This window comes from Pan paniscus, chromosome 7 (assembly GCF_029289425.2).
Source record: "Pan paniscus chromosome 7, NHGRI_mPanPan1-v2.0_pri, whole genome shotgun sequence".
Lineage (NCBI taxonomy): Eukaryota > Metazoa > Chordata > Mammalia > Primates > Hominidae > Pan > Pan paniscus.
The window spans coordinates 23,391,145-23,415,382 of record NC_073256.2 but is presented as its reverse complement, the minus strand read 5'-3'; the positions used below and the strand labels follow the sequence as shown (position 1 = coordinate 23,415,382).

Genomic DNA, 24,238 nt, shown 5'->3' with positions numbered 1-24,238 from the left:
AGAAGGGCAGACCTGGAGGACTGGAAATGTCTTTGAGCTGAAGGTCATGTGCAGGTGGAATGAAGAAGGTGAGCCTTTTGGGGTGAACTGCAAGTATTTGATAATATCCTTGTCCCCATGGTTGAGGAAGTCTTGATAAGCATCCTTAATGTGATGGAGGGATTAAGGAACCCCTGGTTCTACCTGCCCAGCATGGCAGTAATATGACAGAGCCAAGTTATTGATTTTTGGTTGCCCAGCTGTCATCAGCTGAACATTTTCTGTTAGTTATAGCTGCAATTTGCATTAGTTATCAATGCCAGTTTTGACTTTCCTAGTCAATAAAGTGTTCTGAGAGTGGTGACTAAGGCTGAGCACTACCCATAATCATGAGTATTACAGAGGCAAACCTCCTTGCCCACCTACCTGCGGGTGATGAGACACCCTAGGGAAATCACTCAATTCTTTGGAGGACCCCGAATAAATGCCCAAGTCCATCTGTTCATCTGTCCATCCATCCATCCACCCTTCCTTCCTTCCATCCGTCCATCCATCCATCCATCCAGTCATGGATATATCCAACCACCCACCCATCTGTCTACCCACCCACCCATCTATCCATCCATCTCACTCTCTTATGCACCTAGCTATCATCCACCTGCCCACCCACCAACCCATCTGTCCATGCACTCACCCATGCATCTATCCACCCATTCAATCATCTAACCATCTATCCACCCACCCATCCATACATTTATCCCTCCAACCCCTCACCCACTCAGCCATTTCTCCACCCACTCAGCCATCCCTTCACTGACTCAACCATCCATTCATTCGTCCACCTGCCCGCCCACCCATTATCCACCCATCCACCTATGTATCCATCCATCTGTTGTCCTTCTGTTCATTTATTCCACAAAGACTCCTTAACCACCTGCTAGATTCCGGGGAGGTACCTGCTCTAGTAATTGAGAACATGATCTCTGGAATATGAATCCCTGGGCTCAAACTGAACTGCCTCCTAGCTAGCTGCTTGGGTAAGTTATAGAAACTGTGCTTTGACTTTCTTATCTGAAAATTGGCTATTAATAGCTTCTACTTTTGCAGATATAGTGAGGATTAAATAAGATGTCACATTAAAAGTGCATCATCGGCACTCAATAGAGATTAGGTTTTACCATTCATTATTATTCTTGGCAGATGCTGCAGATAACGTGGAGAGCATACGAAAGACACATGTTTGAACAAATAGTGACATACAGGTGCTACGTTCTGCAGTAGGGGAAGGTCAGAGAGCCATGGAGAGGGCCTAGCCCAATCCTGGAGCTTCAGAAAAATGTTCCCCGTTGAATTCCTGTTTTAGCTGAGACTTGTGGGATGGGTAGTAGTTGGAGATCCCACACAGGATGTGACCAAGTTAGCCAGGGAAAAATTGGGTCCTGGCACCCATGGCAGAATTGATTGATGAGTTCTTCTGTCTCCTTTGTTTGGAAGTCCACTAGGTCTGGGAATGTCAAGTTTGGGGAGGGCGCTGACAATGATCATGACCTTCACCTGTCCTCACATGTCCTCTGTGTATCTGCAAAGCCTCTGCCTCAGTCTCCTCTTTTGGAAAGTGGGATTGGAAACCACATCTGCTTCTCTCCCAGGACTGCTAGGAAGACAAGATTAGATGGCAGGTGAGAGCTCTTTGAAAATGAAAACATTCTAGTATTTGAATACAAAGTGTTCTTTGCCTGTGATGTTTCCTAATCTGTGAAATCATACTGGACCTCGAAGCTGTCTATTAAAAAAATAGCAAAGTGGCTGGGCATGGTGGCTCATGCCTATAGTAGTTCTAGCACTTTGAGAGGCTGAGGGGGTGGTGGATCATTTGAGGCCAGGAGTTCGATACCAGCCTGACCAATATGTGAAACCCCATCTCTACTAAAAATACAAAAATTAGCCAGGTGTGGTGGCATCTGCCTGTAGTCCCAGCTACTCAGGAGGCTGAGGCACAAGAATCATTTGAGCTCAGGATGCAGAGGTTGCAGTGAGCCAAAATTGCACCACTGCACTCCAGCCTGGGCAACAGAGTGAGGCTCTGTCTGAAAAAAAGAAAGAAAAAAGCAAAGTTAACACTTCCTCCATCTCTCCCCTGGGGGAGGCAATTTGTCAATGATTGTTGTTGGATTTTACACACAGGGAAATCTAAGGAAAGTGTGGAAATCAGACCAGGACTCCAGATTCTGGTCTCCCTGTTTGCAGGGTCTTAAAATGGGGAGCCACTTTGGGTTCTTTCTACAAGATTGCTTTTTTAAAAACAAACAAACAAACAAAAAACTCAAAAAAGAAAAAGAAAAGGAAAAAAAAAAGCCCTGACCTAAATATTCACAAGGGACTTTAGGCAATATCTGCAAACAAAAGTGAGTGAGGAGTGAAATCTGTCTTTACAACTAAGACAGCTCCAGAGTTGAAGCATGTGGAAATATCTCTAGAGACAGAGACTTGGGTGGGTTTTGTTTTGCCAGTTACAAGCTATGAGAACCTGGGCAGGTTTACATCTCTGAGCTTCTGTGACCTTGTAAATTAGGCTGCATTGCGCTAAACTTGCAGGAAGAATCCCAGCATCCTCCTGTGCACAAGGCTGGTTTCTTCCCATCCTTTTCCTTGTTCTGCCTCTCTCCTCCTCTCCAAGAGATGAATACATTTGGACCCAGTAGGGGCCTATGTTTGCAAAAGCTCACAGGTGATTCTCATGCAGCCAGCCTGGCTCTGGCACTCAGTTCTTGAACACTTCTGGAGGCACATTTACTAGTGAGGAAGGTCACTGTGTGTGAAAGGCATGCTTCATCTTCCATTCCTTTCTTCCATGAAGCAAGGCGCATGGGTCGACTGAGCTGGGAGAGTCCATGGTGTCAGCCTCCCCCACGCTTCCCTCCCTCCTTATTCCTTGTGTGCTGTACTTTGTCTCGATTTCCTGTACTCTGCACCAAGCCAGGAGATGGTAAGATCTCAAAAAAATCACTTTCTTGGGAAATGGGATCAAGAGGGTTTTTGTTTGCTTGTTTGTTTGAGACAGGGTCTGTCGCCCTGGCTGAAGTGCAGTGGCGTGACCTTGGCTCACTACAGCCTTGACCTTCTGGGATCAGTTGATCCTCCCACCTCAGCCTCCTGAGTAGCTGGGACTGCAGGTGCACACCACCATGCCTGACTAATTTGCCTATTTTTTTAGAGATGAGGTTTCACCATGTTGCCTAGGCTGGTCTCAAACTGCTGGGCTCAAGCAGTCCTCCATCCACCTCGGCCTCCCAAAGTGCTGAGATTACAGGCATGAGCTGCTGTGCCTGGCCAAGTTTTTTTTATTACTATTATTATTACAAAAATTTCAATAAACATAAAAGCAGAGACAGCAGTTTAATGCGCTATCATATACCCATCACATAGATTTAAAAACTATTAACATTTGCAATATTTACTCCATTTGTTTTTCTGAAGTATTTACAAAATAGTTTGCAGTAGTTATGTAATTGCATCCTGATATTCACCCCTACGTAATTTACTTTCCCTCTAAAAACATGAGGGCATTTTTTATATGATCATTGTCATACCTAATCAATTTACCAGTAATTCCTTAATATCCTCTAAGATCAAGTTTACATTCAGATGTCTTGTCCTCAAAATGTCAATTGTGATTATTTTTTTCTTTGAGCAAAGATAATAAGATCTCGAGATGTAATGACAGAGATTCCATGTTAGCCCTGATGTCTAAGCTCTGTGGTCCATTGTGGCTTTACTTGAAAGTCTGAGGCTAGGCGTGGTGGCTCACATCTGTAATCCCAGCCCTTTGGGAGGCCAAGGTAGGAGGATCATGAGGTCAAGAGATCAAGACCATCCTGACCAACATGGTGAAACCCTGTCTCTATTAAAAATACAAAAATTAGCCAGGTGTGGTGGCGGATGCCTATAGTCCCAGCTACTCGGGAGGTTGAGGCAGGAGAATCACTTGAACCCGGGAGGCAGAAGTTGCAGTGAGCTGAGATTGCACCACTGGCCGCCAGCCTGGGTGGCAAGAACGAGACTCTGGAAAAAAAAAAAAAGTCTCTCACTGTGGTCTCATAATAAAAGGACACTCCAATTCCCATCTGGTCCATGCTCCTTAATGTTAGCCCCCACCTGTGGGGAGGTGGGGGTGACTTTCAGCGCAGGTTCAAACATTCCCAGGGCTGGCTCTGATCCCAATAAAGTCCATCGTCATGAATGAATGTTTCCCTTGCAGGATATTCTAAGTATTGTAAATAGTGCACGTGGAGTGTCCTCATGATGCCTGTGATGGTAGTGAATATTTATAGGTTTCTTTTAGTGCCTTTCTTTTTTTTAGTGTTTTCTATAGTTCCATGTTTCTACAACCCTTAGGAACATCAGAATCCTGTGTGTGGGTGCTTATTAAATAAACCAGTTCCTGGAGCTCACTCCCAGTGACTGCCAGTCTGATGATTAGGGGCTTAGCTAGGACCTAGGTTTGCAAAAGCTGCCAGCTGATCTCATGCAGCCAGCCTGGCTCTGTCTCTGGCGCTGGGAGCTGGGTTGGGAACTAGTCTTTGGTGCTATTCTGCTGATACTTCAAGTTGGGCTCTTTGACTCTGTCTTGTATTGTCATCACTTGTATTCAGGTCTGTTCTTCCCCTGGATTGTAAACTCCTTGATGTCTGGGTCATCTCAGCTCATGAGCTGAGTTTTCAGTGGGTGCTCAGTGGAACAGGTGCTGAATGGAGTCAGGCTGTAGGGAGGCCAGCGTGTGTTGGTAAGTGAGAGACAAAAATCATTTTAAAAAGAATCTTTTTGCCCTTCAGTTGTGTTTGCCATTAGTTAATGTGATTTACTCTAGTGGAAGCCAGTGCAGCTTAAGTGGAGATCTTGCCCTGAAATGGAGCCAGGTTATGGATCAGCAGAGCTGCCAAAAGCATTTTGGGGGAAATGTTTCTGTGTCACCCTCAGTTGATTGAACTGAAGTTTTCACTCCGGTTTAACACCACGTGGGGGCCATTCTGACTTCTGCGGAGTGGGTATGATCAGATCTTCTGTAAAAGTGTAAGTGAGGGGGCTGGGCACGGTGGCTCACACCTGTAATCTTAGCACTTGGGAGGCTGAGGTAGGTGGATCACTTGAGGCAGAGAGTTTGAGACAAGCCTGGACTACATGATGAAACCTCATCTCTACTAAAAATACAAAAATTAGCCAGGCATGATGGTGCATGCCTGTAATGCCAGCTACTCAGGAGGCCGAGGCAGGAGAATCACTTGAACCTGGGAGGTGGAAGTTGCAGTGAGCTGAGGTTGCACCACTGCACAGTATTCCAGCCTGGGTGACAGAGCGAGACTCCGTCTCAAAAACAAAACAAAACAAAAAGTGTATGTGAGGAAACTGGAATTAAGCTTGGGGATGTTGGGGGATGGAGGTACTTCATTTACTGAACAACAAAACCATAAGATACCAATGCTGGAGGAAGAAGCATCATCCTCAGATTCTACTAACTCAACAACGCATGAGATGGGGACTTGGTGTCCGAGAGAAAAGCTACTTTTTAGGTCTTGAACCTTGATCAAACCATTTCTGAATTCCTCATACACATATAATCAGGTGCTATGAGTGGTACTGATTGGATAATCTTTCTGTCATTTCCTGTGCTAGGAAGGAAAATACATGTACAGCCAACTTCCTTGAGGGTTCGTTCTTTTGCATCAGGGTGTCTCAAACTGCTGCCGTTAAAACACCTGTAAGAGAATCATCCAGGCGGCTTGCTCGCTCTGCATGCAGGCCCTTGAGAATCAGAGTCAGAATCCCTGGGGCTGGATCCACAAAATTAAATGACATTTCAACGAGTTTGTCATCATGTGAGAGAGAATAGGTGAGTATTTGGATACCTATAATACAAAGTAGATTCAAAAAGAATGACTTGATTATTTTAAATGTTGTGTTTAAAAAAATTTAATACAGAAAAGGCTGAGCACGGTGACCCATGCCTGTAATCTTAGCACTTTGGGAGGCGAAGGCGGGTGGATCATTTGAGGTCAGGAGTTCAACACCAGCCTGCCAACAAGGTGAAACCCCATCTCTATTAAAAACATAAAAATTAGCCAGGCAGTAGTGGTGCGTGCCTGTAATCCCAGCTACGGGGGAGGCTGAGGCAGGAGAGTTGCTTAAGCCTGGGAGGCAGAGATTTGGTGAGCTGAGATCGTACCACTGTACTCCAATGTGGGTGACGATTGTCTAACCACCACTAAAATGGGTTCTGAGTCCAACTATTAACATGAAGATGACATCCATTGTGGTCGTGTACATTTTGTTGCCTTTCCGGGGTGAAGGACATTGGTGACCATTTGTTTCCTCTGGAACGGTCGATTGGTCATGAACTTCCTGGTCCAGGTAGTCACTGTGTCATTCATGATGGTGGTTGATCCTCAGGTAGTTAGGGAGGAAAATAAACAAGAAGTTATATATTTAAAACCACGTTTCAATTTTAGACCTGATTAATTGACTTAATAAAGGGCATTAGCACTTCTACTTCCTACAGTCCCTCCCTTTACTTCTGGAAACTAGTTATTACTAGGTTGTTTTATGTTGTTAAGGTTGACCACCTTCTCTTTCTGTTCTGCAATCATAGTCCTATCACTAGCCTTTTGTCATGGTCATTCAATTCACAAGTTGCTTATTTTTTAATTCCTTGGCTGACTAAATTTTATTATGAAGACTTTTTTTTTTAAAGAGCTCAGAAATACTGTATTCTTTAAGTTCTTCTACATGTGATCATGTCTTTTGCCTATTTTGATTGGGCAATAATTTAGCTGGCTATAAAATTCTTGGATTATACTCTATTTCCCTTAGAAATTATAAGCACCCATCCACTGACATTTCATTGTGCTTTATTTTATTTTATTTTATTTTTGAGATGGAGTCTTGCTCTGTCACCCAGGCTTGAGTGCAGTGGTGCAATCTCGACTCACTGCAAGCTCTGCCTCCCGGGTTCACACCATTCTCCTTCCTCAGCCTCCCGAGTAGCTGGGACTACAGGCGCTCACCTCCATGTCTGGCTAACTTTTTTGTATTTTTAGTAGAGATGGGGTTTCACCGTGTTAGCCAGCATGATCTCAATCTCCTGATCTCATGATCCACCCGCCTTCGCCTCCCAAAGTGCTAAGATTACAGGTGTGAGCCACTGTATGAGCCCAGCCTCATTGTGCTTTATACTAACCCCCTTTCCCTGGCCTCTTCCAGCTTGTCTTCTTCTCTCCCAGTAGTTTCTTCATGAAGAGGCCATGTGCTATATTCCGTGAGATATTTCACACTCAAAGAAGACTTCTTTTATACTCTTTTGATAATTTGTCTGGGAATCACTGTCTTGATTTATAAGGGAGTTTGTAATAAATACAATAAAAGAGAAACACAATATATTTTGAGACATCAGAGAAGGGAGAAACCAATTCTATTAATATTTGGGGTTAGCAGGGAAGGCTTAGTTAAGAGGTAACATTTGAACTAAGCCTTGAAATAAGGGAAGGATTTGGCCATGCAGAAATGGCGAGAGAGTAGAAGCAAGACATGATGGTTAGCGGTATGTATCAATTTGACTGGGTTGTGGGGTGCCCAGATATTTGGCTACACGTTATTCTGGGTGTGTCTCTGAGGTATTCTGGATGAGGATAACATTTAATTGGTAGACTGAATAAAGCAGATTGTCCTCCCCAATGTGGGTGAGCCTCATCCAATCCATTGAAGGCCTGAACAAAACAAAAAGGTAGAGTCACAGAGAATTTGCTCTTTTTACCTGATTATATTTGAGCTGGGACATCAATCTTGTCCTGACTTTAGATGTGGACTCGAGTTGGAACTATATCATTGGCTGTCCTGGGTCTCCAGCTTGCTGGCTGCAGACTCCAGGTCTCCTTAGCCTCCATAACCATGTGAGCCATCCCTTACAACAAATCAATCTGTCTCTCTCTATGTGTATAGCTCTACCTCTATCTCTCTGCTCTTTCTCTGGAGAACCTAGAATAATACACAAGGTTATATTAGAGAAGAGGATGAACCAAGGAAAAGCATGGCGGCAGAAAAGTGCAAAGAGGGTTTGGGAAGACTGGGGTCCTGATGGGGAGTTCGGATTTCTCTTTGTGTAGCATGGAGAATCCTTGAAAATATTCAAGAGGTGAAAATTGTATTTGTGGAAGAACACCAGGAGTATGTGAAAAGAAAAACACTCACTCCATTTTAACTCCACTGAAGGGGACATCAACGGGATGCACTGGGGACATGGGTTGGAGGGTAGTTGAGGCCATATCTGGAGGATCTTTACTTCTAGTCTGAGTCTGAAGTTATCTTTCTGGGGAGTGGGAAATTACAAATCTTTGAGCTCCACTCAAGAGATGGTTTTGCTAACAATGGCAGGGCGACGATGGTGGTGGTGGTGGTGGTGGTGGGAAACTGTTATCATGAATTCTAATTGGGCTTCTGTTATTCTAGCCAAGAAAATTGGGGAATGGACTTTCAGTAGAATAATACAGATCTGGGAATCAGCTGTATGGAGGAGGTAGTTGTAGGTGATGAGATGTCTCAGGGACAAAGTTTGGTAGAAGGAGAAAAGATACTAGGCTGCTACAAAAAGAATTGCTGTTTTTGCCATTACTTTTAACGGCAAAATCCGCAATTACTTTTGCACCAACCTAATAGGATGCAAACTTCGGAGCCATCTGCATCAGAGGGATTGATGAAGATCAACAAAATTTGGGAACACAGGAAAGGAGCGGGGAGGGTAATGACTTGAGGGCATAGCAGGGATAATCAAGGTTTTTCTTGTTAGCATGTGGAGACTTAAGCATGATTATATGTTAAACACCTGGCACATACACGGTGCAAAATGTTTATGAGTGAAATGACAAGGGAAGGTGGTGAGTCATGGGAGTTCCAAGGGAACGGGTGATAAAGGCAGGTCTCAAATGAGGCACAAGTGAAGAAGGTAGCTTGGGAAAGGAGAAGGATGCTTCTCCTTATAACATGGGAAAGGCAGAGGAAGAGGATCAAGATACAGTGATCTAGGGATGAGATGGAAGTGAGTTGAGAGAAATCAACTCTGGGCTCTGAAACCCCTAGGGCTGGGTTTGGGGGGCTTTGAGATATGGAAGAGGTTTAAAGTCAATTGTTATAGCAAATATGGTTTGGAATTTATTTGTGATGCTTAAAAATATTGCTGAACAGAAGTGAAGTCTACCCTAGAGTTGGATGATGAGATTATTTAGTGGAACTACCAGATCCATGTTGTGATTCTTTCCAGTATCATTCAGCAGCCCTTGGGCAGTTGCGAGGCAAGTCATCAATGGGGTATGGAGATTTTCCAGGTGGGTGTGGTTGAAGGAAGGGAAGAAAGAGTTTAGGAGCACATTACAAGAAGAAGGTGACTGTAAGGTCCAGGCTGAGTAGGAAGGTAAAGCAAGAAGTAAACATGAGGTTGTGAAGAGAAGTTTAGAGGGATGAGGAGGCAGGAGAGGTGAACAGTTGCAGGATGTAGCTAGAGTGGCGATGTTAGATCTTGGGGCCAGAGAGCTTTACAATGATGATGAAGATCAAAGGGCATTAGAATCAAGCTATAAAGAGCCACTGTTTGATGTTGGGATGTGAGGATGCTGCAGGTGGATGTCTGCACATTGATGGTGAGAACATGGTCACCCTGGCCCTGCTGGGTCTTTGCTAAAGAGACTGTGCTCTGTTCTTGGGGCCGTTTTCATCACCTGATTAGAGCAGTGGTCCCCAAATGGTGTTCTTTTGGCCATCTGTATAAAATGTTCATAGGTCAAGGATAAAATGGAAAAACAGAGACAATGTCACAGAAATGTGCCCACCAGTGAAAGACCACCAGCTGTCCTTTTTGGAGGATTGTTCTTTATTCTAAAAATGTATATATTCTATTCTATTAAAACATTTTTGTATTGGCATTTTTTTTCTCTTTTATGAAATGCCATGGGGTAGAAATTTGTAATGTATCCAATTCTCCTGTCTTCATGTATTGCCCTGTGGTGGGGGAGGGGATGTGGCTAGTACTGGCCAAGAGGCTGGGGGCAGAGGTGCAATGTTAGACTTCTAGCCTGGAGCGTTTAATTCTTAGTACAAGACTCCTAACATTCTTCTCCCTCTGTTCCCTGCTTGGTGATACTCGAGGTATTGCAACCCCCATTAACCTCTGTCTTAGGGCAAGTTTGATGGGAAACAGAGCACCCCACACCTCCCTGCAGATGAAGCATGAGTGAGAAAAACAACTTCTGATGTTTGAAGTTACCAAGATTTAGGAGTTGTTTGTTATTGCAGCAAAACCTCACCTATTCTGACTAATCATGGTGGAATTTCTGTGTGTGTGTGTGTGTGTGTGTGTGTAACTGGTAGTTTAAAAAAGTTCCTTCTTACCCAAAAGAAAAAAAAGATAGCAACCTTATGTTGGTTCTCAAATTAAAAAAATATTTTTACTTGTTTATAAAATAGAAAAATCTGAGAATCTGTAGCTTAGAGAACTACAGTGTGGGATGTCTATAAAGACCAGGTTATTTTATCAGCTCCTAACACCCCTTAATAGAAGCTTAGCCAAGACTTGCACTATTTCAGTCTTTCCCATTCCACATTCCATGGACTCTTGAAGAGACATTGATGAAACGGTGCAGCCATGAACCACCCTCACTCAATCCTAGTGGCAGAACCCCCACTTTTACTGCAGAATGAGCTTCTTGCTACAGTGATACTGCAACCCCTTAGATATATCCTGTACTAATTAAATTAAAACACGACCAATACTTTTGCTTTGTTGTCCCCCAAATTAAACAACTTAATCATGAGAACCCAGAGAATTGGATTTAGTGTAACTGATTCCAAACTGTCAGTAAGAACATAACTAAGTTATATTTTTCTCCAATTCAAATAAAAGAAAATTGACAATAAAATGCTGATCAATATGTGTAGCTCAGGAGGTAGAGACTGCTTTGAGATGCAGAAGTGTTTGTTTTTTTAATCTATATTCTTGAGTAAAGAAAAAATCCATCTCTCTTTCCTAGAGGGGAAGACTTTCAGAGCTGGGCTTGGCAACAGCCTGATTATCGGAGGCTGAATTAAACAAATAGGTACCTCCCTGGAGTGAATGGTGCTTTTCTCCTGTTTGGGGAACCGTGCTTTTATGGTGGAGTTTGCGTTCTGTCTTGGTCTCCGGATGTGTGTATCTGTGGGTGGATGTCTGCAAGTAAATGGCAGTGTATACCTGTGTGGGTGTGTACAAAATTCCCATGTGAATCTCAGCTTTGTGGGGGTCTCCGGTTCTTGAGCCCAGTAGATGCCATTTGAAGAAAAAATCACTTGAAAATGAGACAGAAAGAATGGAAACTAAATCCTAGCTCTAAAGGCACCAGGCTGATTAAAAAACAAAACAAAACAAAACAAAACACCTCTGGATCTTCTTTGTATTGCACTCTACCTACCTCTAAATGACATTTCTGTTTCCTATGAGATCATTAGAATGAAAAAGATCCTGAGCACGAAACAGCAGATACTGTTTGATAGTGTGTATATCAGGGTGTCAGCTGTGACACTGCTGACATTTTGGCTCAGCAATTTCTCTGTTGTATGTGTGGGGGTTCCCTGTGCATTTCAGGATGTTGAGCGGCATCCCTGGATCCCTGGACTCACTGGAGGCAGTAACACAACTCTCCCCAAGTAGACACAGCCCCCAGTGTCTCCAGATATTCCCTAATGTCCCCAGGGGGCAAAATAGCCCCATCTGAGAACTGCTGCTTTCATAAAGTACAATGTCAGGTGAAATAGGTGAAGGCTGTTTGTAGTTAGGGGTTAATAGAGATGGAAGAGACCCCAGGAATATCCTGGAAGGGGCTGTAATATTTTGTTTCTTGAATTGGGTGTCAGTAATATGGAGATGTTCAGTTTTTTTTGTTGTTGTTGTTGATTTTGAGGCAGGATCTTGCTCTGTCACCTAGGCTGGAGCCCAGTGGCACCGTCATGGCTCACTGCAGCCTCTGCCTCCTGGGCTCCAGCAGTCCTCCCACCTCAGCCCTCCCTAGTAGCTGGGACTACAGGCATGTGCCACCACAGTTGCCTAATTTTTTATTTATTTATTTTTTGTAGAGAGGGTTGTCTCACTATGTTGCCCAGGCTGGTCTCAAGCTCCTGGGCTCAAGCAATCTGCTCACCTCGGCCTCCCAAAGTGCTGGGATGACAGGCATGAGCCACTGCGTCTGGCCAGTATGTTCAGTTTGTAAGAAAAGTACTGTGTTGACCTCTTCTATGTGCACATTTCTTTAAGTAATAATTCAATAAAGCATTTAGAAAAATTGGTCATAATAGGAGTAATTTGTAGAGTGATTGGCATGAAAGCTGATCACCTTAATTTGAACTACTCTGAAATGAGCACCAGGGGCCACCAAGAGTACCCTTTCAAGGTGTCATAGCCAAGGAGAGGAGTGTGTTGTGTACATCTCTGCATAAAGGATTTGCTGGTTACATGGAAGGATGAAGCCTCCTTCTGAGGACAGAGGCAGCAAAGCAAGTGGAAGCCCAAAGCATTGAGCTTTCCAAATGGACTTTGCTAAAATCTTGTGGATGACTCATGCTCTTAATATACACCCATGTACATATTGTCCATATAAACATTAATTCTGTAACAAGGCCCACACTTAAGGGTTTTTTTTTTTTTTTCTTTTGTGACAGTCTTGCTTTATTGCCTAGGCTAGAGTACAGTGGCATAATCGTGACTCACTGCAACCTCCGCCTCCTGGGTTCAAGCAATGCTTGTGCCTCAGCCACCTGAGTAGCTGGGACTACATGTGCACAACACCATGCCTGGGTAATTTTTGTATTTTTAGTAGAGACGGGGTTTCACCATGTTGGCCAGGCTGGTCTCAAACTCCTGGCCTCAAGTGATCTGTGCACCTCAGCCTCCTAAAGTGTTGGGATTACAGGTGTGAGCCGCTGCGCCTGGGCCCACACACAAGGTTTGAGTTGAGATAGAGAAAACTCTGGCAGTACTGAGGAATTGGGCCACAGTCTCTGGGAAATATGCACAATTTCTGGAATCTTCTCTACTTCCAGAGTTCCCACTTTCTGTCTCCTGTTTATTCAACAAACTTATATGGAACCACAGTGTGTCTAGAACTTGCCAGGCGTGGAGGATAAAAGATGACTGAGATCGGGCATGGTGGCTCATGCCTGTAATCCCAGCACTTTGGGAGGCCAAGGCAGGCGGATCACTTGAGGGCAGGAATTTGAGCACAGCCTGGCCAACATGATGAAACATCTCTACTAAAAATACAAAAATTCGCCAGGCATGGTGGCATGCACATGTAGTCCCATCTACTTGGGAAGCTGAGGCAGGAGAATCGCTTGAACCCAGGAGGCAGATGTTTCAGTGAGCTGAGATCACACCACTGCATTCCAGCCTGGGAGACAGAGCAAGATTCCATGTCAAAAAAAAAAAAAAAAAAAAGATGACCGAAATACAGACTCCCTCAGAGTTGACTCTAACACAAACTAGGTAAGAGCCCAAGGTCTGGCTGGGCAGACACCTAGATCGGCCTCATCCTGCAGCGTCTACTAGAATGAAGAACACTTTTTTCTTTACCCATGAAAATGTTTTGTGCTTCATACCCACAAGTGCAATTTCTGTTAATTGTGCAAAATTTTTCGCATAACTCTGCCTGTATTCTTAGCATTTTTCCTTTGAGAGATTTCTCAGCACATCATCTTTGGACTATGTGGAATTGGAAATTTACTTAGAGTCAACAAGTACAGGAAAGTCAGTTCTTAGTCAAGAGTTAGGTTTTCAAAGACAGTGGATAAAATAAAAAATCAAGATTTGATGTACAATCAAGATTATACGTGCAAATCCCCTCATCATTCATGAAGTTTAGCCGTCAGTCTTACCGTGGCTCACCAGGTCCAATCCATACTTCTTCCTCCACGATTGGAGCAGAGGGTGATTTTTTTTCTGAGCAACTGATGAAGTCATTTAGAGACCATTTGCAGTAGAAGCCATGTGTACTATAGACCAATCAATGTGCCCTCATGGCAGCATTTCTGCCTCTCTCCCTCTTTGTTCTTGCCAAGTACCCATACTTCATTTTCCATAGATTGAAAGAGCCCAAGTTGGGCCTATGTCTAGGAGTACAATTGCTGGGTCATTTGGTAACTCTATGTAGAATTGTTTGGGAAGTTGTTAAACTGTTTCTCACAGTGGCTACACCATTTTAATTCCTACCGCTGTGTATGAAGGTTCTAGTTTCTCTGCATCCTCACCAACACTCGTTATTTTCTGGGTTTTTTTTTTTTTTTTTTTTTTTTTTGAGACAAAGACTTGCTCTGTCGCCCAGGCTGGAGTGCAGTGGCACAATCTCAGCTCACTGCAAACTCTGCCTCCAGATTCAAGTTACTCTCCTGCCTCAGCCTCCCGAGTAGCTGGGATTATAGGAACCTGCCACCAGGCCTGGCTAATTTTTGTATTTTTTTTAGTACAGACAGGGTTTCACCATGTTAGCCAGGCTGGTCTCACACTCCTGGCCTCAGGTGATCCACCTGCCTCGGTCTCCCAAAGTGCTGGGATTACAGGCATGAGCCACTGCACTAGGCCAATTTTCTCTATCTTCGATTCTAGCCATGCTTATGGGTATGAAGTGGTATCTAATTGTGGTTTTGATTTCTGTTTCCCTGATGATGAATTTCATTGAGCATCTTTTCATGTGCCTGTTGGCCACTTGTATGTCTTCCTTGGAGATGCGCCATATTTTTGTATTCAAAAATGAAAGCACAGGTCCACACAAAATTTTGTACATGAATAATTACAGTAGCAACACTCCTAATAACCCAAAGAGAGAATTAATCCAAATGCCTATCACCAGATGAAGAGATACACCTATCCTTTTCTGCCCACATAGTGGAATATTATTTGATCACAAAAAAGAGGAAAGTACATACGCTACAGCGTGGATGAACCTTCAAAACAGGTGAAAGATCACATTCTACATGATTTCATTCAGATGGAAATCTACAGAAATAGGAAGTCGATTAATGGTTGCTTAGGGCTGGTAGGGGCATGGGAGGATGGGGGTGTTAGCTAAAGGGTATGAGGTTTCTTTTTGAGGTCATGAAATGTTCTAAAATTGACTGGTAATGTTTGTGTATATCTCTGAATATATTGAAAACCATTGAAATGTAAAAAATGCAAAGAAGAAGGAGCCCAAGTTGCAATTTTATTCAACACTTGATTGGCTTTAAAAATAGATTCCAGGCTGGGCATGGTGGCTCACACCTGAAATCCCAGTGCTTTGGGAGGCTGTGGTGGGAGGATTGCTTGAGACCAGGAGTTCCAGGCCAGCCTTGGCAACATGGCAAGACCCTGTCTGTACAAAAAAAGAAAAAATAAATAACAGCTGGGTGCAGTGGTTCACACCTGTAATCCCAGCACTTTGGGAGGCAGAGGCGGGCAGATCACCTGACATCAGGAGTTCAAGAGCAGCTTGGCCAACATCCTGAAATCCCATCTCTACCAAAAATATAAAATTTAGCCTTTTGGTACTCCGAGCAGCACCATGGCGGTTGTTAAGAACAAGTGGCTTATGAAAGGTGGCAAAAAGGGAGTTAAGAAGGAAGTAGTTGGTCCATTTTCTAAGAAAGATCAGTATGATGTGAAAGCACCTGCTATGTTCAATATAAGAAATACTGGAAAGACTTGGTCGCCAGGACCCAAGGAACCCAAATTGCATCTGATGGTTTGAAGGGTCTTCTGTTTGAAGTGAGTCTTGCTGATTTGCAGAATGATGAAGTTGCATTTAGAAAATTCAAGCTGATTACTGAAGATGTTCAGGGCAAAAGCTGCCTGACTAACTTCAATGCCATGGGTCTTACCTGTGACAAAATATGTTCCAAGGTTGAAAAATGTTCAACAATGATTGAAGCTCATGTTGATGTCAAGACTACCGATGGTTACTTCTTTCTTCTGTTTTGTGTTGGTTTTACTAAAAAACACAACAATCAGATACTGAAGACCTCTTATGCTCAGCAACAGCAGTCTGCCAAATCCAGAAGAAGATGATGGAAATCATGACCTGAGAGGTGCAGACAAATGACTTGAAAGAAGTGGTCAATAAATTGATTCCAGACAACATTGGAAAAGTTATAGAAAAGGCTTGCTAAACTATCCTCTCCATGATGTCTTCATTAGAAAAGTAAAAATGCTGGAGAACCATGGATTTGAAAGGCATGGAGCTTCGTGGTGACGGTAGTAGTTCTGGAAAACCCACTAGGGACGAGACACACACATGCTAAAGTTGAATGAGCTGATGGATATGAACCACCAGTCCAAGAATCCGTTTAAAGTTCAGACTTAAATCAGTAGCAAATAGGAAGTCCTATTTGTGAAAAACAAACAAGAAACAACAATGAAAGAGCAAAATTAGGCTGGTGTGGTTGTGTATGCCTGTAATCCTAGCTACTCAGGAGGCTGAGGCATGAGAATCACTTGAACCCGGGAGACAGAGGTTGCAGTGAGCCAAGATTGCACCATTGCACTCCAGCCTGGGCAACAGAGTGAGACTCTCTCCAAAAGGAAGAAAAAAAAAAGTATCCGGGCTTGGTGGCATGCGCCTGTAGTCTCAGCTACTCTGAAGGCTGAGACGGGAGGATGGATTGAGGCCAGTAGTAATTTGAGGCTGCAGTGAACTATGATTGTGACACTGCACTCCAGCCTGGACTGCAGAGCGGGACCCTGTCTCTTGTACACACACACACACACACACACACACACACACACACACACACATACACATACGCATACACATACATACATACCCAGGTTCTACCTCTGGTGATTCTGACTCAGTAGGGTGGGATATCCCCTAGGGATCCTGCTGTTCAGCCTGGTCTGGGATCCACTTTTCATTGGGAACTGAGACACTGGCTGTGAGCCTTTCTGTCCTGAGATGTAGAGGTCATGGCGATGCAGGTTCAAGCTTAAGGAGACCTGACTGTGCGTTAGGTATTGTGCTGAACATCATCTCTTACTCTCACAGCAACATCCTTAGAAGGTTAATGATGTATCCGTGCTCTACAGATGAGGAACTGAGCTTTCAGAGGAGTTTAGCTTGTTTAAAACTTATTCTTCCTATTGGAAACTTCGTACCCTTTGACCAGTGACTCCCATCCCCTCCCTTTCCTTCACCCCAGCCCCTGATAACCACTGTCCTACTCTCTATTTCTGTGAGTTCAACTTCTTTAGATTCCACATATCAGTAAAACCATGCAGTATCTGTCTTTCTGTGCCTGGCTTATTTCACTTAACACAATGTCTTTCAAGTTCATCTGTGTTGTTGAAAATGACAGGATTTCTTTCTTTTTTAAGGGTTAACAGTATTCCGTTGTGTGTATATAGTACATTTGCTTTACCCTTTCATCCACTGATGGACACTTAGGTTGATTCTATATCTTGGGTATTGTGAATAGAGCTGCAGTGAACATAGGAATGTAGGGATCCCTTCGACATATTGATTTTGATTTTTTTTTTTTTGGTCTATATCCAGAAGTTGGGTTGCTGGATTATATGTTTTGAAATCTATAGCACAGCAGCGTGACTATAGTCAATAATAATGTATCTTTCAAAACAACTAAGTGGGCACATTTCAAATGTCGCATCATGAAAATTGTCGGTAAATTAGGGGATGGACGTGTTCATTAGTTTGATTTAATCATCCCACATTGTATACACGTACCAAAACATCACATACATGGGTACAATTCTGATTTGTCAATTAAAATAACGTTAGTTAAAAAAATAACTTGTTCAAAGCCCCAGTTGGGATTGATGGAGCTTGGACATGCACCAAGGCTGTTGCTCTCAGGCCCACAGAGTCCTTTGTCCACGAATGTTGAAGCCCTACCTGAGATTTCTACTGAGATCAGTGTAGGGATTCAATGTCTCAGAATCATCCCATCCTCCAGGGCCCACAAGTCCATGACCGCTGCCTCTACCCCCGACCCTACTGACCTGAAATGTGGCCCCTGCTTTCATTTCCAGGAGCATACAACACTTACACCAAGCATTGATGGGTTTTGTTGACTTCATTTGAGATGTGGGGCCGTGGAGAGGGTCCCATGATCCTTGCTTGGTGTTGGCCAACTCATTGACTTCTCTCCTTTGACTTCACCCTTCCCTTTTCTACTCACCTCCTCTGTCATGGATTGCTCTGGGAATTCTGAGCCGTGGTTCCTTTATTTTGCAGATAACCTTCACTCTTCTCTGCAATGAATCCCAAAAGTGTGTAGTTGAGCTGACTGCAAGGTGCTTGACACGCAAGAGAATTTACAAATGGGATTCGGCCTCTGGAAAGTGGTGGTAGTTCCAGATTTATGTGGATGTTACTTTGTTTTTCCCTATAAGATCTATTCTTCAAACTATCAAGCTCTTTGCTCCTGGCTGCAGTCGTTTGCTGGTGGCAGTGGGCTCGGTACTGCCACCGGGGAGAAATGCTGCCCACTTAGAGAAAGGGAAACTGGTTCTCTTTAAGAGGCATAGGGAGGTTTCCAGTGCCAGTTTGTTTGGAGGCAAAATGGCTGTTGTATTAAAATTGCCCAAACTTGGGCTGGTGTCTTGTGTGTTTAGAGCTCAAAGCCACGATTGTTTTCTTTTTTTTTTTTTTTTTTTTTTTTTTTTGGTGGTTGGTTTTCCATCTTTTTGCTTGGCAGGTTTCTGCTAATAGCTTCAACCTCAAGAGTCCCATTATACAGACACTAGTAGCACCTACTATGTGTCAGTCTGTAGTGCCTACTATGTGCCAGGCATTGGAGATAATGTAATGATGAACAAGATACACATGGCATTTGGAAAAGAGAGTCTAGTTCCCACTCTCAGCCCACCCCAAAGAGAGGCCAGAATTGGGCTTCCAAAGATATCAGATGCCCTTGCATCACCTCCCTGAAGAGGACGGGTGAAGCTTTGGTGTCTGCAGAGAATTTGGTTGGACAATCCCTCAGTTTTGGAACGATGGGAAGGAGCTGCCATCTGTGTTTAAGATGAGAAGTGGGGGAGTGGCTGGATATCAGAGGAAGCCAAGATGAAGAGAAGGTTTTTGTGACTTCCTATGCATAGTGGAGACCTGTTCTAGTGAGGGTCCTTGGGGCTGAGCCTGTGGGTCAGTGGAATGATGCTGTGAGGAGGGTCTTGCTATAGCAGGTGGCCCAAAGAAGGTTGATGGATCATGAGCAGCTGGAAGAATGGAGAGTTCGGGGGATGTAGTTCCTACTTGGCTTTCCAACAGTGTGTAAGCCCAGAATTCTTACATAAGCCCATGGAGAAGGAAAAGGAATGCTGGTAACGACAAGATTGAATTCTCCACCTGCCAGGCATCCAGGGACTCAGAGCTGATTTAACTGAAGTTACAGAAATAGGAATGTGACATTTCCTACATCCGCGTGTGCTAGAGCAAATGGATTCCCTCTCTGGTTTGTGGGGAAGGAGAATGCTAACAGACAAGACTCCAGGTTTTCGCTCTTAAACCTGGTGCCTAGAGATGCATTTTTCTACTGGATGCAGACAGAATCTCCATATAGACATATCCATCGCTGCATCTCTCATGCCTTGTGTTCTCCCTAATTTTCCCTTTTTAACCCACAGAGGAAGAAAGTTCCAGCATCACTTCTGGCCTTTCAAGACTGAGTTAGGTGGCCAGGTGGGGTTATTCATGCCTGTAATCTCATACTGAAGGGGTGGCCTGCCCCTCCACACCTGTGGGTATTTCTTGTCGGGTGGGATGAGAGACAGAAAAGAAATCAGACACAGAGACAAAGTATAGAGAAACAACAGTGGGCCCAGGGGACCGGCGCTTAGCATACTAAGGACCTGCACTGCCACCGGCCTCTGAGTTCCCCCAGTTTTTTATTGATTATTATCTTCATTATTTCAGCAAAAAGGAATGTAGTAGGAGGGCAGGGTGATAATAAGGAGAAGGTCAGCAACAAACATGTGAGCAATAGAATCTATGTCATAATGGAGTTCAAGGGAAGGTACTATGACTGGACGTGCATGTAAGCCAGATTTATGTTTCTCTCCACTCAAACATCTCAGTGGAGTAAAGAATAACAAGGCAGCATTGCTGTAAACATGTCTCACCTCCCACAATAGGGCGGTTTTTCTCCCATCTCAGAATTGAACAAATGTACAATCGTGTTTTATACCGAGACATTCAGTTCCCAGGGGCAATCAGGAGACAGTGGCCTTCCTCTATCTCAACTGCAAGAGTCTTTCCTCTTTGACTAATCCACCTCAGCACAGACCTTTTATGGGTGTCGCGCTGGGGTACCGTCAGGTCTTTCTCATCCCACGAGGCCATATTTCAGACTATCACATGGGGAGAAACTTTGGACAATACCCAGCATTCAAGGGCAGAGGTCCCTGCGGCTTTCCGCAGTGCATTGTGCCCCTGGTTTATTGAGACGAGAGAATGGTGATGACTTTTACTAAGTATACTGCTTGCAAACATTTGGTTAACAAGGCACGTCCTGCACAGCCCTACATGCCTTAAACCTTGATTTCATACAACACATGTTTTTGTGAGCTCCAGATTGGGTCAAAGTGGTTGGGGCAAAGTGGCTGGGGCAAAGCTACAGATTAACAACATCTCAGCAAAGCAATTGTTTAAAGTACAGGTCTTTTTCAAAATGGAGTCTCTTATGTCTTCCCTTTCTATGTAGACACAGTAACAGTCTGATCTCTCTTTCTTTTCCCTACATATCCCCATTTTCGTTTTGACAAAACCACCACCATCATCATGGCCCCTTCTCGCTGGTCGCTGTCTCTCTGGAGCTGCTGAATACACCTGTAGACTAAAAATAGAAAGTACAGACATACAAGGATTAATACAAAATTTGCAATAGTGGAATTTCCGGTGGTTTTAACCCAAGTGACGGGGGCAAGAGGACGGTGTGGGTGCTGCGGCACCCAGGCAGTCTCCCACCTCCTTTGTGTCTTAGTTGCTGTTTCTCCTAGTTTTCAGTCTTTCTCCTCACCTGCTCACTCGCACCTTTTATCTCTTTGTCTCCCTTCTCTTACGGTCTCTCTCTCTCTCTCTTTTACACTATCTCTCTCCCCAGTCTCACTTTCTGTGTTTCTCTCTGATCTCTGTCTCTTTTTCTTTCCCTTCCTCTCTCTGGCTCTCCACATGTGCCGTTTCCTTGGTGGATTGTAACTTCATCTGTTCTGATATCACCATTTTGTTCACCCTGCGAGTCGATGATGCTCGATTGCGGATTTTCTGTCTCTGTAGAGGCACTTTCATTTGCATCTCTGATGGGTTCATTGTAGAACTTCAAATGTCTAGTGGGTATCCAAACAGGAAGCTGATTTTCTCCGGGTGAAACACAAGCAAAACCTCTCCCCCATGTTATCACCTTACCGATTTCCCATGTTTTGTTTTTGTTGTCTTTCCACCAAATCAGTTTTCCCTCATGTGGGCTTTTCTTTTTACCAGTAAAATGTTCTGCAGAAGTAGTGGTCTGATTTCTATGTATGTCTAGAAAATCTAAAGTATAGAGTGTTAGATTAAGTTGCATCTGGGGAGTGCTATACTCCTTATTGTCTTTTTCCTTTTTTTGTTTAACCAATTGAGCTTTGAGTTTTCTAAGCAGGACAGGTAAGATTTGCGTCTGGCACAGTCAGCCAGGTCTCCTTACCCTGTGCTTCCCTTTCTGTCTGTGACTGAATGGGTATGTCAGGGTCGAGTAGGGGATCCAGGAGGAGGAAGCCTCATTAACTTCTATTCTGCAGCAATTGATGGCTACCCAACTTGAACAGTGGGGGCTTATCACCTCATGTACTAAGACCAGAGATAGCTGATGCCAAGGTTGGCTAAATTAGTAGCTTGAGATGTTAGGTTTTCCATTTGAGGTTTCTATGCTGCTGTTGTCTTCTGCTCTTGGTCACAGAGGGTGCCACAATCCGCATGTCAAGTCCTCATGTGACAATATCCAGACACAGCAAGGAAGAGGTACAGTGTATTCCTGCATGTTTCTTAAAAAAATGTTTTTGATAGAGAATAATTGTACACAGTTATGGGGTCCATGTGAGATTCTGGTACATGCATGCAATGTATAATGATCAAATCAGGGTCTTTAGGATATTAATCACCTCAAACATTGATCATTTCTTTGTGTTGGGAATATTTCAAATCTTATTGCTATTTAGAAATACACAATAAATCTATTTATCAGGATACAAAATCTATGTACACATATCAGTAGCAGTGCTATACACCAACATCTACCAGGTTGAGATTCAAATCAAACCCTTTTATAATAGCTGCAAAAATAAAATACTTAGGAATATACCTAACCAAGGAGGTGAAAGACCCCTACAAGGAAAACTACAAAACACTGTTGAAAGAAATCATAGATGACACAAGCAAATGGAAACACATTCCATGCTCATGGATGGGTAGACTCAATATTGTGAAAATGACCATACTGTCAAAAGCAGTCTACAAATTCAATGCAGTTCCTATCAATATACCATCATCATTCTTTATAGAACTAGAAAAAAAAAAAAAATGCCAAAATTCATTTGGAACTAAAAAAGAGTCTGCAAAGCCAAAGCAAAACTAAGCAAAAAGAACCAATCTAGAGGCATCGCATTACCCAACTTCAAACTATATTACAAAGCTATAGTCACTGAAACAGCATGGTGCTGGTATAAAAATAGGCACATGACCAATGGGACAGAGTAGAGAACCTAGAAATAAAGCCAAATACTTAACAGCCAACTGATCTTCGACAAAGTAAACAAAAACAAAGTAAGAAAAGTACACCCTATACAACAAATAGTGCTGAGATAATTGGCAAGCCACATGTAGAAGAATAAAACTGGATCCTTATCTCTCACCTTATACAAAAATCAACACAAGATGGATCAAAGACTTAAATCTAAGGTCTGAAACCATAAAAATTCTAGAAGATAACATTGGAAAATGCTTCTACACATTGGCTTAGGCAAAGAGTTAATGACCAAGAACCCGAAAGCAAATACAACAGGAGCAAAGATAAACAGATGGGACTTAATTAAACTAAAAGCCTCCTGCACAGCATAGGAAATAATCAGCAGAGTAAACAGATCACCCACAGAGTGGGAGAAAATTTTCACAAACTGCATTTGACAAAGGACTAATGTCCAGAATCTACAGGGAACTCTAATCAGCAAGAAAAAAAATAATCTCATCAAAAAATGTGCCAAGGACATGAATAGACAATTCTCAAAAGAAGATATACAAATGGCCAACAAACATATGAAAAAATGCTCAACATCACTAATTACCAGGGAAATGCAAATCAAAACCACAATGCAATACCACGTGTAAAATAAACAAAAAGAGGGCCGGGCGCGGTGGCTCACGCCTGTAATCCTAGCACTTTGGGAGGCCAAGGTGGGCGGATCACGAGGTCAGGAGTTTGAGACCAGCCTGACCAACATGGTGAAACCCAGTCTCTACTGAAAATATAAAAATTAGCCGGGCATGGTGGCAGTTGCCTGTAATCCCAGCTACTCAGGAGGCTGAGACAGGAGAATTGCCTGAACCCGGGAGGCAGAGGTTGCAGTGAGCTGATATAGCACCATTGTACTCCAGCCTGGGTGACAGAGTGAGACTCCATCTCAAAAGAACAAAAAACAAAAGACAAAACAAAACAAAAAAAACACAAAAATTGATGTTGGCATGGATGTGGTGAAAGACAACGCTTTTACACTGATGGTGGGAATGTAAGCTAGTACCAGCACTATGGAAAACAATATGGACATTCCTTAAAGAACTAGAAGTACATCTACCTTTTGATCCAGCAATCCCACTATTAGGTATCTACCCAGTGGAAAAGAAGTCAATGTATGAAAAAGATACTTTTGCACACATGTTTACAGCAGCAGAATTCACATTTGCAAAACTATAGAACCAGCCCAAAATGCCCATCAATCAATTTGTGGATAAAGAAAATGTGTTATATATATGTATACCATAGAATACTACTTAGCCTTAAAAAGGAATAAAATAATGGCATTCATAAAAACCTGGATGGAGTTGGAGACCATTATTTCAAATGAAGTAACTCAGGAATGGAAAACCAAACATTGCATGTTCTCACTCGTAAGTGGGAGCTAAGCTATGATGATGCGAAGGCACAAGAATGAAACAGTGGACTTTGGGGGCTCAGGGGGAAGGTG

The 24,238-nt window shown here is 43.3% G+C and overlaps 1 protein-coding gene and 1 pseudogene across 1 annotated transcript in view; both read left to right on the top strand.

Moving 5' to 3' along the window:
- The window catches only part of LOC100992112 (translation initiation factor IF-2), a 120,221-nt gene that overhangs the window by 30,096 nt on the left and 65,887 nt on the right, over positions 1-24,238 (top strand).
- Positions 8,659-21,475, top strand: LOC134731026 (small ribosomal subunit protein eS1-like; annotated as a pseudogene).